Raw genomic sequence first — 14,252 nt, forward strand, 5'->3', positions numbered from 1 at the left:
TCACACTGTGTGCCTCTTCCAGGTTTGAGGTACTCTGACCAGGCTTCCAGCAAACTGGAGCTCTCAGTCATCTGTATTTCTGACCCAGAGGAGTGAGGGCAGCACACTGGGAGGTTGCTAAAGCAAGGGGCTCCAGCCTTCTAGGAGTTAACGACTCCCTCTCCCCAGCTGTCCTCCACTTGGTGCTCCTCTTCCTCCCTCCTCCTGCTCACAGCAGGCAGGGCCTGGACCTGGGAGCCATGCCGCTGTGCTGTTGCCACGGGAGCCGGGAGGCAGATCTGAGCTATGCAGGGAAAAGACCCAGCCTGTCAAAGTGTCTGAGATGAACCGCCGCCGTCCCCGTGCAGCTGGGCTCAGACGTGTCTCGGCTCTTGTTCTGTGCCTGAGAATGGCGAAGCCCAGTGAGGTTCAAGGGCAAACTCACTATTCATTAGTCAGGGGTTCTTGACGTCCCGTCTCTCCCAGGGATGGGATTCCCCCCCCTTCCTCTTTCTCTCCCTTCTGTGACACATTCCTGGGTTCCTTTGGTGAGGACTGCACCCTCCTCTGGCTACTGCCCAGCCCCTTCTCCATGGCCCCTAAATAAACTACCCCCAAGGAGACCAGGCAGGGCAGAGACAATGGCCACAGGAAACCATTCAGGCAGGACTCTAGCCATGCTGGCCTGCCCTCTGCTCCCAGCACCCTTGTGAGCCCCACTTTCCTCTGACTCAGGGTACCCCGGGCCACCAGCATGCACGATCCTAGACAGGAGGAAGCCCCTGGTCACTGCCCTTGGGACAACAGACCCATTCTCAGAGGCTCCTGAGTCGCCTCCATAGCCTGGATCTCACACAGCTGGATAGTTTGGTGCCTTTCTCTACCATCACCGGTCTGTTTTAAGACACTCTTAAACACTGGTTGGAGAATGTAAATTGTACAGTATTTTCTGTAAGGTGGTGGGTATTAGGATGGAAAAGACATATACTTAGTCACAAGCAAATTGCACGGCTAGGAATTTATTCTCTGGTCATATATGTAAAAATGTCCAAAGAATTATGTCCAAGGATGTTTATCAGAACATTTTGTTTTTAAGAATGTAAGAACATGTAAATGAACCCATGGTCCATTCATACGGTGGAATATTATGCAGCTGCAAAAATCACTGTGGTAGATCTCTCTATAAGCTGATATGGAAGGTTGACCAATATATATTGTTGCACGAGGAGAATAAATTGCAGAACTGGCAATAGAGTATGATCTTATTTATGTGTATTTGGAAGTCATTCCTAAGTATGCTTATATATGAAGAGTTTCTGGAAATAAGTATTGGAAGGCTGTCTCTGGGCAGTGGGATGGATGGATGCCTTCTTCTGTACCGTTACATGTTCTTTTCATGCTCATGGAATACTTACTGAAAAATTTAAAGACGCTATTCATTATAATAGGCTTAACTTCTATTAACCAAATTAGGGTAAGAGCTTCAAGAGGATAGTGGTGATGTTGCAGTTAAAAACATCCCAGAAACTCTGCCATTGGCCATTTTCAGGCCTAAGAACCACATAGCATTATCGTCGTGGTTACTATGGTTAATTAAAAGCCTACTAAGTGTCAGGCTTAGTATCTCTGGGTCTTGCCTCAGTGGTTATCATTATTCCAATTTCACCATGTGGAAGAGTAGTTGATTCGTTTGTCTGAGCTCCTCAGCAGGGAGGGGGTGAGGGTGGAGGGTTTCCCTGTTTCACTGCCAGTAAATCATGCCCCTCTACCTTCCAAGAGCTGCCTTTTTGGGAAAGGACCTTGGAAGCCCCAGCCTAGCCACCTTCCTCCACACCCCAACCAATCTAGTCATGGGGCTGGGCTGGGGCCCAGGGTTGGGGAAGAGGTGCCCCCATCCACTGCCACGGCTGCCCAGTGAGGTATCATTGTGCTAGAGGATTGGTTGGGCTTGGGCCTGTCAGGGGAAATGGATAGAGTTGTGAAAGGCCCAATTTGCATAAGCAGCATGTTTCATGAGAGAGACCACCATGCTTAATGCAGGTGCCCACTGCCAATTGCCTCCTCTATCTGCTTTGCCCCTGCTCCCCCTCAAAGTAAATAGACCAGGAAGTGTCTCTGAGGAGGCACCTCAAGATGTAGTAACAGCAATGCATGGGGTGGGATATACCCACTGGAGGGTTACCCCAGGAGCTCTCCAGGGGGCCAGCCCCCACCCCAACCCACCATGGCCTGAGAAGGCCAGGGAAAAGAAGCACCCTGACCCAGACTGAGCAGCTGTGGTCCCTGGGGCATGGGTGGTAACAGTGGTCACCCCAAATCAGCTGTGGGACCAGCAGAGAGGAAGAAAGAAGCATTAAGAATGACCATATGAAAAAAGAAAAAAAAGAATGACCATATGAGGACTGGTGATTACTCATAACTCTGTGGGCTGCAAGTATTCATGGCACATTCATTTCATGGCTGAGGATGATGAGGTACAGAAAAGCTAAGTTAGGGATCCCTGGGTGGCGCAGCGGTTTGGCGCCTGCCTTTGGCCCAGGGCGCGATCCTGGAGACCCAGGATCGAATCCCACATCGGGCTCCCGGTGCATGGAGCCTGCTTCTCCCTCTGCCTGTGTCTCTGCCTCTCTCTCTCTCTCTGTGTGACTATCATAAATAAATAAAAATTAAAAAAAAAAAAAAAAAAAAAAAAAAAAAAAAAAAGAAAAGCTAAGTTATAGGTCCCAAACCACACACATAGTTAGTGCCACAACTGAGGTTCAGAACCAAGTCTCTTTAAAACAAAACAAAACAAAACAAAAAAAAACAACCAAGTCTCTTTGACTCTAAAGTCTGTACTCCTAATCCCAAAGTGATCCTGTTTGGCCTGGCCACTTAAATGAGTTCCCCAAAACTAAAATGCCTCCTTGCCAATCCCCATGCACAGAGACATTAACCCCTCTTCTGCAAGGTCACCACAAATGTGCCTTTGCCTGAGGTCCTCCCCCAGTTTCACTTAATGCCATCTAACTCCTGCAGTGTGCCCAGGCTAGGGCTGGATGGAGTGGGAGATGGGGAGTATAGAGCCTTTCATCTATTGAGGCTTTTGTCATGTCTCATAGTATAGCCTCTCCTTCAGAGCCTCTCCTCCAGGTACAGTAGAATTATCCAGATGGGTTTCCTGAAGGTGGTGGCCTGGAGGTAAAGAGGCTGTCCAGCTGGTCAAGACAAGCCTAGTGGGCACTGGAGAGCTGGGGCATGGTCCTGGGGAAGATTCAGGGTCTCCGCCTGGTGGAAGTGGGGGTGGGTGAGGTCTGAGTGTCAGAAGCTACAGCCACACAGTCCCCTGGTTATCTGCACTCCTGCAGATTCTGCTTCTTCCTTGACCTGAAGGGGACTTGGAGAAGCATAAGGACACTTCCAGGCTTGCCCCAGTGCTTCCCAGAGGCTGGCCTGATGGGAGGCTGAGGGAAAGCAAAAATGGGAAAGGAGAGACCACACCCAGGCAGCTTGAACCACTGGGACACCCCAAGGCCAGTGGGTCCCCTTGAATGGTCCCCCTGGAGGGAAGACCAGGGCAAATTCTGGGAGGGGCCTCTTCCTATCCTGGGAACCCCTTGACTCTGTCTTCCCGGTCCACAATGAATGATGTTTTTTTGCAATATCCATGTCTCTGGTCAGTTTTTCTGGGAGAACATGAATGAGGAAAGCGTATGACTTAGCCACTAGCAAAGAAAATGTATGATATGTGGAGGGTGTGGGGAAGGGACCTGGTATGGAGGGGAAGAGTGGAGTCAAGTCTTGGAGTCTGTCTCCCTGACCTGGGCTAGCGTTCTTTGGGTAAAAGGATGAAGGCTGCTGATGGGCCCAGGGCCTGCCTCTAGCCTTGAAGGTGATAATCAGGTGTATTGCCAGGTTCTGGGCTGAGGCAGCTCCCAAGCTCCTCCTAAATCACCATCCGTGTCTCTCATTTAATTCTCACAATGACTCCATGAAACTTAGTCCCATTTTACAGACTAGGAAACAGATGCTAAGAAATATGCAAAGCCACACAGCTGAGGGCTGAGCCACATACAGTGTGAGAAGTAGTGGAGTTGGGCTCCTGATCTCATCTCTGTGGTCAGAATGGGATGCAGGGAGCCATAAATCTCCTGAAAGCCCTTGACAAGTGATTCCATGTATGTGCAAAATCACAACATTCATTCTCATGAGGCCTTTGGAGCTCAGATAATAACACTTCTTGGGCCAGGCACTAGTCTAAGGTCTGGTTCATGTCCTAAATCATGGTTTAAACCGCAGACATGCATATGCGTAACTGGGCACTTATCTTACTTCCTATTTAACCAACGGAGAGAGTGAGGCTGAGTAAGCCGACCAAAGTGGCCCAGAGGTGCAGGTGTGGGTGTAGCTAGGGTGCCCGCACACGGTCGCCTGTCCAGATGCCAGGCACTGGACACACCGCCTCCCTGAGGGTCTCCCGCGCCACCGGCCTCGCCCTGCCCCAGGAGGCCAGTGCAGTCTCTCAAAGCGAGGGGGGGCTCCCCCTCAGGCAGCCACGGCCCCAGGGCGTTGGGCCACGGGTGGCCCGGCGGGGTGTGCATCCCTGGCCGGCAGGCGGCGCGCCCCGGGGCGCCAGGCTATCCCCTCGGGCTGCGCTCGGCTGGGCAGCAGGCTCTGGCCTCAGGGCCGCGGGAGGAGCCAGGACCCCGGGCGGGAGGGAGAGGACTGAGGGGCGCACGCGGCACAAAGAGCTTTTTATTTAAATTTGTTTAGAGTTTCGCGAATTTGCATGAAAAATGTGTGAGAAAAGCCAGCTCCGGTGACCTCATCCGCACCTGCCATTAACGTTCAATTAGCCGCTGAATAGCGGCAGCCGACGCGACGTGCAGAGAATCCGGCCAGCCCCGCGCAGCCACGGCTGCGGGCCCGGCCCAGAGTGGGGTGGGAGTGGAGGGGGAGGGGGGCGCAGGGCCCCGGCCCACTTCTCCTGGCCGGAGACCCGGAGGCCCGGTCCGCCCGCCCACTCTCACAGGGGTCGCGGGGACGCCAGGGCCCTCGGGTCCAAGGCACTTTGGGGCGCACCGGGCCCAGGGGCACCTGGGGACGCCAGCCTCCCTCCCGGCGCCCAGGGGCACGGGCTCGCCCCCTCCCCGGGGCGTCAGGTGAACGGCTGAGCCCCCGTCCTAGCTCAGATGGGATCCCTCGCCACCTTCCGGACGAAGTGTCAAGTACAAGTTCAAGTTCAGGGCCAGGCCCGGGGGGCTCGGAGCCTTCCCCGGCTGCCTTTGTTCTTCAAGATAATCGCTCCCAAGTCCCTCCGGGCGGGGCCCAGCAGAAGCCCCCGCCCCGCCCCACCGCGCCCCGCGGGAGCCGCCTCCTCCCGCCGGCGCGGCGCCTGTCCCCGGGTCCCGGCGCCCCCGCTCGGGGCCACCGGAGGGTCTGGGGGCTCGGGGCGGGGGAGGCGCGAGCCGCGTCCGTGGGAGCCTCCCCAGCCCCGCAGTCCCAGCCGCAAACCGAGCTCGGTCGGACGGATGCTCGCGCCGAGGTAAGAACCCTTGGCGGGGTGCGCCCGCACCCCTCGTGCCCCGCCCCCCGCGCCAGACTGTGGGACCCGGAGGAACAGCTCGGAGGGCGGTGTGCTGCAAAGCGGCGGGGAGACTGGGCAGCCCCGCTGGGCCTCCGGGGGGCGCGCTGCCACTCCAGGGCTGGGGGGGATACTAGGCCTGGGGCGGGGGGGGGGGCGGGGGGAGCAGGACACAGACAGCAAGGGCGCCCCGTGACCGCCTGCTGAGGTCGCCGGCCTTTCCCGAGGGCGTCTAGCTCATCCATCTCTCTTCCGATAGCCTCTTGGTCTCCACTTTCTGCGCCGGTAGCTCTGCTCTGGCTCTTCCTTCACTGCTCTCAGATTCTGGCTGTTGGAGCCCCCAGTTAGAATTTAGCTCCTCAGGCCCAGAGGCTCCTCCTGAAAAGCTGGAGGAGAGTGTGTGTGTGTGTGTGTGTGTGTGTGCACGCGCACACACGCGGGTGTGCGCTCTCTAAGGAGAATCAGCTGTGGGCACTCCCTCCTTGCCTCCCTGGCTAACACCTAAATTAAGGCCCTGGGCTAAACGGTGGTTGCTGTGGTGAAGGTGGGTGGGCTGTGATTTAGTGGCAGTGCAGGGGCATAGGATCCTGTCTCTGTCCATAGGCTCTCTTTCTGTTCCTGGGTGCCTAGCTCCTGGATTCTGCGTGGGGACAGGTGTTAGCGTGTACCCCACCCAACCAAGACACTGACAAGCCGTACTGGTACACAGAGCTTCTTCTGAGTGGCCCAGACCCTGCCCTCCGTTCCTGCCTTCCACTCTCAGATGCTCACTCCGAGGTCGTTTATGTCCTTGTGCTTTATTTTTCACGCAGCTCTCACATCCCTGATATTTGGTCTCTAGATTCATAGCAAATTAGAAGTAGTAGATTAAAAAGGGGAAGATGGCTTTTTCCTTGAAGCCACACTGCTCCCCTTCTGTGTTCCTTCTCATCATTTTCTCTGTGTAGTCTCCAAATTTCTTACCTGTGCGATTTTACTCATGCTAAAGTTTCTGCCTCCAAAAAGTACTAGGACCTCCTCCTCCAGAAGGTCTGGAGGACTTCCCCCTATATCACTTCCCCTTCTAGCACTGTCAAGCTGTACTGCCAAGTGCTTAGTAGGCACTCAAGAAACGAAATAGTTTCTGGATTAATTGATAAAATATCCGGATGTCTGCTTTCGGCTCAGGGCGTGAACCTGGAGTTCAGGGATTCAGTCCCACATCAGGCTCCCTGAGGGGAGCCTGCTTCTCCCTCTGCCTATGTCTCTGCCTCTCTCTCTCTGGGTAGCTCATGAATAAATAAGTAAAATCTTTTAAAAATTGATTTAAAAAATCAAACGCACATAAATTTGAAAAGTATTGGTGATTGAGTTTTTTTAACATTGGCTCAAACTGATGTACCAGTTTGAGCCAGAGGACCCTTCCCCTCCGTTCCATTATATAAGAGGGCTCCTTCACAAGCAAAAACCAGCAGGAAGAGGCTGGTCCTACCTACTTTTGTTATCCAAAAAAAAAAAAAAAAGAATCTATGCAAATTGCTTTAAAATTTAAAAAAGAAAGGAACCCCTCAGCTTCTGTTATTATAAGGCTCTGCTCTTCTTTTGGCTGGGTCCCGAGGCCTGGAGGGGCTGGTGTCACCTTCACTGCATCACACCTTGGGCCCTCCTGCAAGGCCTCTGCTGGGACACCAGGAGGTTGAATAAAATTGAAGATGGTGACCTACCTAGTATAAGTCTTCATGCTTCTGATGATTCATCACTGACAGACTGATGTCAGACGAGCCCGGGAAGATGTTTACATCCTTTTTTAAAAAAGGGAAACGGAAACATTTTTCTGCAAAACCATCTGCAAACACTCCTCTTCCTCACGGGAACTTCTGGCTTGAGCTCTAAGCTGATTCTCCTGGGTTATTGTGCCACCTTGGACAAACTGCTAGTTTTCCTCCTAATAGATGAGGCTCCCAACTCGTGGGTAGGTAGAATGAGAACATTTAAGGCAGCAGTTTGCAAAGGGCAGTGAGTTCAATTCTACTGAATACTACCTTGTAGTAGACTGTGGTAAGGAAAAAAAAAAAAAACTATGTTATTTATATAGAATAGCTCATGGAGTCCTCCCAGCTAAAGGAGGTGGATCTAACAAGATTAGTCCCCTTTTACAGAAGGGGAAGCTGAGATGTGAAAACATTAAGTAAATTCCCTTCTGTGTCAAAGCGAGAAAGAGGTCCCCTTGCCTTTGGTTTAGACTCAGGGTTCTTGACTAAAATACCAACATTCTAGCTTTGTTCCTAAGCTAGTTGCTGATAATTCCTCCTAAATCGCAGCGCACAGGAATTCTCTTGCGTTCCTACTCACCCGGAGGCAGAAAGGAGTTAATTAGCGGGTGGTGGTGGTGGTGGTGAAGAGCCTTTGGATTATGGTGTTAGAAGCCTGACTCTCCCTTATCAACCGTTTGACTTTTGTCAAATCTTCATTTCCTCATCTGTAAAATGGGCTTGCCTATTGATCTCATGGGCTCTTTGTGAGGAAAGCAGAAGGTCTCCCGCTTTGCTGGGTGCCTGAGATGTTGTAAATGTATCCTCGAGTGAGAGCGATTATTATTTTAACAGCAAATGTCTTTAATGACAATGTTACTGTCATTTTGCATTTCCAAAAAACAAGGTCCCTCCCCCCTCAGAAAAGAAAACACTGACACCAGTTGGTCTCCTCGTTGTGCTTTAACCAAACAACCAAGGAGGGGCCTCAACTGTGGACCAGCTCCTTTCCGTGGGCGGATCACCGAACCCCTAGGAGGTCACATGGATTTCCCAATGTCTTTGAAGGTAGTAAATGAAATACAGACCCTTGCAATCTTGTCTCTCCTGGAGCCTAACCGCTTAGAGGTGTGTGCGTGGTGGAAGTGTCAAAAGAGGGGCCCCTTTAGATAAATGAGAGAATTAAACTATTAAGGGGAGAACTTGGAAGTGTGTTCTTTTCTTGGCTACACAATCTGACCATCACCTCCCAATGTGGAAAATAACCCTGCTACAGAAGCAGATCTGGTCCTTCTATTGATTATTTATTGAGGTGCTTGTTCTGTGCCAGACAATATTTTAAGGCGCTGGGATACAGCAGAATACACAACAGAAGAGTTCCTGCCCTCAGGGAGCTGGTGTGAGTGTGAGTGTGTGCGTGTGCGTGTGTGTGTGTGTGTGTGTGGAGAGAGAGAGAGAGAGTAACATTAATACTTCTGTGCAGTAAACTACCTGCCTCTGAACAGGATCCTTCCTGGTGGGGATGGATCAACTAGATCTTCCTCCCTCTCTTCCTCCTTAAAGCCAAGGGCACAGGTTTTCGTGCAGCTGGCTCATCTCTGGGTAGGATTGAGGAGAAAGGAAGAGACACTGACTCCACTTCCTTCCCTAGCAGAAAATAAGTAAAGCACTGGCACAAAGAGATTCCTCCGACAAAGTACTCATCAAGCAGGCAATTCACAGGCGTCCTGCCCTCCTCCATCCCATTCCTGCAGGAGCTGGGACCTAGAGGAGGCAGAGATCCTGGCACTGGTGCTGGGACAGAAATGATGGCAGTCAGTGGAGGAGAACCAAGAAGACTGGCAAGGGCTGAGGTTGCATCCAGAGGTTTGGGCAACTCATAGGAACAGCTACCCTGTGCCAGGCATGCTTCTAAGTGCTTTACATGCAGGAGCTCAGTTAAACCCTCCAGTGCCCTGTGAGATAGGTGTTGCTATTAATCTCCATTTCAGAGATGAGGAAATTGAGGCACAGAGAGACTGAGTAAAAGTAGCCCAAGGTCACATGGGTAGTATACTGCAGGTCTAGGTCAGATTTGAGCCTGGATAGCCTGTTTCCAGGGTCTGCGTGCCTAATTCTACTACCAAACTGCTTAGCAAAGGACCGCATTTCAGAAAGAGATGTGCACCTTTCTCAAGGTGAAACTAAGTGCCCCCAGGGTCCTTTGAAGTCCAAGAATCTCCGTGTGCTGCCTTCCCTCACACTTAGAGCCCCGGGTTGGAGATGTTAAGAGTCTTCTTTACAATCCTCCTCCCTTGGGCAGATGAGGAAACTGAAGATGCAGGGGACTTCCCCCAATGTCATTGGGAAACGGTGGTTTCTTGGTGGAGCCCGGATGCATGTCAAGGGCTTTGCGGCCAAGACCTGCTTCCCTTCCTATAGACTCTTCAAGGGTCCAAGGTCAGAGAAATCTCAGTCCTTCCATCACAAACCCAGAGATAGCATCAGAACTGATCAGGGATGGGTGGGCTTTCTCTGAGATTCCCCCTGCGTGGGCTCCATCTTGAGGGCTGCTTTTTTGTCCTGCTCCATGGAGGTGCTTCCTGTAGTGAGGAGGAAACTGGTGTGAGGATGGATCCACAACACATACCAAGCTGACAGGTCAGGGAGTCAATCTTCTATCCTTGAAGCCTTCTGATCAGAAACAGTAGAGCCCACTTTACATCAGTTACTGGCCTGAGGAGGTGGAGGGTGCCAGGTTAACGGGAGATTCCTGGCTCTTCCAGGAGATAGAGATTCTATCACCAGCCAAGTGAAATAAATATAAGGTGTTTGTGACATTATAGCTGGAGTAACAAAAATCCTTTAACCAGATAAGGCTTGGCGTGGGTGAAAGGATTCTATGTTTGTATGTTGAGTGGGGGGGTATCTGAGGCCTGAATTAGGGCTTCCTTAGAGAAGCTCCACCCAGGGCTCCTGCCTGGCAGGCCTCCTGGCCTAACTCACTAGACAGCTTGCAGGAGGCCCTTGGTCAGTGGGGCTTTGCAACAGTGACATCCAGGAATCAGAAGTTGGGGACGCCCACGCGGGCCCCAAATGGTTTTCCTGGAAGAAACAAACAAACAAAAAACAAACAAAAAAACCCCCAGACTTTCTGCTAGTGGGACCCAACCCGAGGAGTCCAGCGCGGAAGATTACATCTGGGCTTATCTATACGCCCCACCACCCCAGGGATCTTATTCATTATAGGCTTACGATTTATTGTAAATCTGTCACGGGAAGATCAGTCGTGAGGTTAGTATTGCTGACTCCTGGCCACACCTGCATCTTATGGGTGGGCCTTAAGGGTTCTGGGAATGGAAACAAAAACTCCTTCTCGAGGCGTCGTCTCTAGTCCCCCGACCGCACCCCCCAGGCCCCCTCCCCTCCCCTCCCCGCCCCTCCCCGGCATTTTTCACTTTCTGTCTAAATTTGGAGGCGCCCGGCAGCCATCTTGCGGTGGGGACCCGAGAGGCCGCGTCGGGCGGGTCCCGGGCGCGCCGCGCGCTCCTCCGCCAGCGCCCGGCGGTCCCGGCTCGGTGCCTTTCAGGGGCAGGGGTTGGCGCGGCCCGGGCCCCGCGCCCTTCAGCGGCGCCGCCGCACTCACCCGGGCCGTCGTGGCGGTGCAGCGACGCTGTGTGCGGGGCACGGCCACGCCGCGGCGCCGGGAGGGGGCCGCCTCCGGGGCCTCGGGCCCTCTGCGCCCTCTGCGCCCTCTGCGCCCTCTGCGCCTCGCCGGCCGGTCCCGCCATCCCCCGGGGTCTCCTTGGAGCGGGGACGCAGGCTGTCTAACCCGAGAGGATGCTCGGGCATTCCTCCCACCCGAACTCCGCTCCTGGCAGGAGACGGGAGGGGAGGCCGGGCCTTTCTTGGGAGCCCTGGGAACTGAGCGCGGCCGCCCGGGCGTCTGGCCTGGGTCGGCGGCCCGGCTGGCGGCTGTCCCCGGGCTGCGCGCTCGGCTACCGCGGGCACCGGGCTGACCTCGCCCGCTTCCCTGCCGCGCTTCTGGGTTCCTACTTTCGCTTTGCGCGCACACGGCCCGGGTGTCGGATTTCCCCGGGAATCGGGATTATTCCATCTGCAATTTATTCGAACCCTAAGATTCCAAGAAAATCTATCACGAGCGTTCACATCTGCAATTTTACTGATCAATCTGATCGAGTGGGAAAGGAAGGCATCGGGTTCTCGGTGGTGGAAAGTGAAAAAAGTGCCTGGTGGTGGTGGGGGTCCCATCAGGTCCTTGCCTCCCCTTGCTTAAAATCATTCTGAAAGAATTTTCTTTGGGGGGGGGGGATCCGACTTGTTTGCAATACAGATTTCTCCTCTTTAATTCTAGGGACTGGAGAGAAATGATCTTGGTCGTTTTTTTGTTTTGTTTTGTTTTTTTCCAAACGACTAAGAAAAAAAGCAATCCCAACAGGCCCCGGGGATCAGGCCCAGAGTGCTCACCCCAGGAGCGCCTCAGACCAGCCAACGTTAGGCACACGAAGCACCCTCGAAGCTGCCGGGGAGCAGGGAGGGGATGCCGGACACAGGTCGTCCGGCTGGGTCCCCAGGAAAGCTCTTCCCGTCCTCAGCGCAGAGGACCCGTGCTTGGTCCCCCAAGGCCCGGGCGCCAGCTGCGCTCTCTCTGCCCGCCCCGAGCCGAGGCCGCCGACCATGGGTAAAAACTGGGGATTCTTAGGGATTCTGGAGCCACTCTGAGGGCGAGATCGAGTTTGTCCCACGACCTTGGCGCCGGGAAGCTGTGGAAAGAGACAGACCCCAATTTTCTCCCCTTGGAGTTGAAACAAAACCTGAAAGCCCGAGGTTACCCGCACCGCCAGAGGTGGCGCCTCGGCGGCGGGGGCGGCCAGAGCTGCGTGCCCGCGTGGTTCCCAGGCCCGGGTTCTGTTTCTCCCCTAGTTGTAGAGTTAGTTACCGAGCTGGTTAGCTAATAGCCTGCCCCGAAGGGCATTTACCCAAACGCCGAACCTGGCCTCACGCTGCGTCCCCGCGTCCGCCCGACCGAGAGTTGCCCGGCTGGGCTTCGGGGAGGAGGGACGGAGGGAAATTCTTGGTAATTAGAGGGGAGGTTTTCCCGGGACGCCCCTCGGTGAAGTGGCCTTGGCTTCGGTCGAGGAACAAAAGACTAAGGTGCCTGAGCGCCGCGCGCCCTTGGGGCCCGACGCGGCCCGCATTCACGCCCCTCCCCGCGCCGCTGCGGCCGCGGGCTTTGTGCGCTCGGGCCGCGCGCAGCGCTGCACCTGCCCGGCTTTAAGTACCTTGGCGAGGCGGCGCGGGCGGCTGTTCTAATCGCCATCTCCAAAGTACCTGCTCATGAATAAACACCAGCCCCATTTATCAGGTACTTAGCGCTCATTGTGAAGGGGAAATTGGCCCTTTTCTGAAAGTGTCTATCCTCAGCCCATCTGCACAGTCGTGGCTGCAGAATTTCCCCCACCCTTTTAGTCACACACACGCAACACGAGGCTCCTCCAGGCTAAGATAAACTCGCTTTTCTTTCGGTAAATGCGTGATTGAGCCGCCACAATAGACGGAGAGGAGGAGGCCGCTGGGTCAATTGCCCAGGTCTCTCCCATTGATAGGAAAAGTCAGCACGCGGAATGCACGGTCTTCTCAAAGCCTTGTCCTGTGTTCCGGCTACAGTGCCTGAGGACACATGTGCACAGAACCCCGCGGGTCCCCTAGACATTGGGCAAAATATTGGAAAAGGTGACCCAGGGTGTCCAGTGTCCATCAACTTTAGCTGGATGGGCCCCAGCCCTTCCCTGTCCTTGGTTTTCCCTCTCGCCAGTGGGGCTCCACACCTGGGTCTGACCCTTAAGGAATAGGAATGCAGGACTGCAGGACAGAGGATATAAGAATAATCTGGGCAACTCAATTTGCAATACCCCTGGCCAATACAGGGAAAAGTCGCTCTTCTGGGCCGGTTCAAATGGTAACTTCTAGCCCAACACCTGTCAGGTTTCTCTGAGGGCAGGAAGGGAAGGGGTGGCCAGCCTAGCTCACACAACTGTGGCCACTCCGCAGAAGGTATAAAAGCAGGGTAAACAGGCATAAACGTGTAGATGCCGTCAAAGTCGCACAAGTGGGTTTATAAACACGCTTGCGTCCAGAGGGTTCGCTTGTTAGAGGACTAATGCATCCATTCCTTCCAACATATGTGCTTCCAACATATGTGCACGGGCTTGCGTTCCCAGGGCTCTGTTCCCTGGGTGGAATCCACCAGGAAACACAATTGATTTTCTGGACCTGCGTACTGCCACAGGCAGCTCTGAAAATGAAAGTGTTTGCTAAGTGTGGAGATTTCACCAATCGAACGTTTTAAGATGGCTTTGTCTTCATTCAGCTCTCCCGGTGTCATTCTGTGTTTTACAAATAGAATCCCAGAGCCATGGCCAAGAGCCCCGCTCTGTCGCCCAGCCCTTACATGGCTCCTGTGATCACAGGGGTTCAGGAATCCGAATATTTAGAAAACCTCTGTATATTGGGGTTTCCTAGCTCGATCCCTTTATGCTAAAGGCAGGCAGCCTCTGAAAATCTAGCCTCTTGTCTCTTGCCAACGACTATGTAGGACCCTTGCGGTCCTGCTGCCCTGCTGGCTAGTGTGCCCCATTTGGTTTGGGGGAGGCCTACAGGGGAGACTGGGTTCTCCTGGAGCAGTGGGAGGGCACCCCCGGTCTGGGCACGAGCCTCAGAGACTGTTGAGGCGCGGCGCGGGCCATGGGAACTCTGGGTTTCGGTTACCGCAGAAACGCCCGTGGCCCTGAGGCCCCAGCCCTTCCCGGTGTCCACCACCGCGCCGGCAGCAGGCCCGCAGAGATCCATTCTGAGCCCGGGCAGCGCCATCAGGCCGAAGAAAACAAACTTGGCCCTGCTGGCATTCACCCAAATACAGCCACTCATTTTTGGAATATTCTAGAAAAAAAAACAACAACAAGATCCCGTTTCTCTTTATG

At 53.9% G+C, this 14,252-nt stretch overlaps 2 long non-coding RNA genes across 15 annotated transcripts in view; one reads left to right on the top strand and one right to left on the bottom strand.

Moving 5' to 3' along the window:
* LOC102153883 overlaps window positions 1-1,244 on the top strand; it is a 34,686-nt gene extending 33,442 nt beyond the window's left edge. For 13 of the 14 annotated variants that reach the window (XR_005357047.1, XR_005357054.1, XR_005357052.1 and 10 more), the window contains one exon: window positions 23-1,244. This is a non-coding gene — a long non-coding RNA (uncharacterized LOC102153883). The remainder of the gene's footprint in view (window positions 1-22) is intronic. The other variant, XR_005357058.1, reaches the window with a different exon arrangement.
* A 6,923-nt stretch (window positions 1,245-8,167) lies between these two features.
* Window positions 8,168-10,993, bottom strand: LOC106558620. Its single transcript, XR_005356370.1, has 3 exons — window positions 10,898-10,993; window positions 10,507-10,601; window positions 8,168-9,854 (listed from the first exon to the last, which is right to left on the bottom strand). It is a non-coding gene; the product is annotated as an uncharacterized LOC106558620 (long non-coding RNA).
* Window positions 10,994-14,252: the final 3,259 nt, after the last annotated feature.

The sequence above is a fragment of the Canis lupus genome, chromosome 3 (genome assembly GCF_011100685.1).
Source record: "Canis lupus familiaris isolate Mischka breed German Shepherd chromosome 3, alternate assembly UU_Cfam_GSD_1.0, whole genome shotgun sequence".
Classification (NCBI taxonomy): Eukaryota; Metazoa; Chordata; class Mammalia; order Carnivora; family Canidae; genus Canis; species Canis lupus.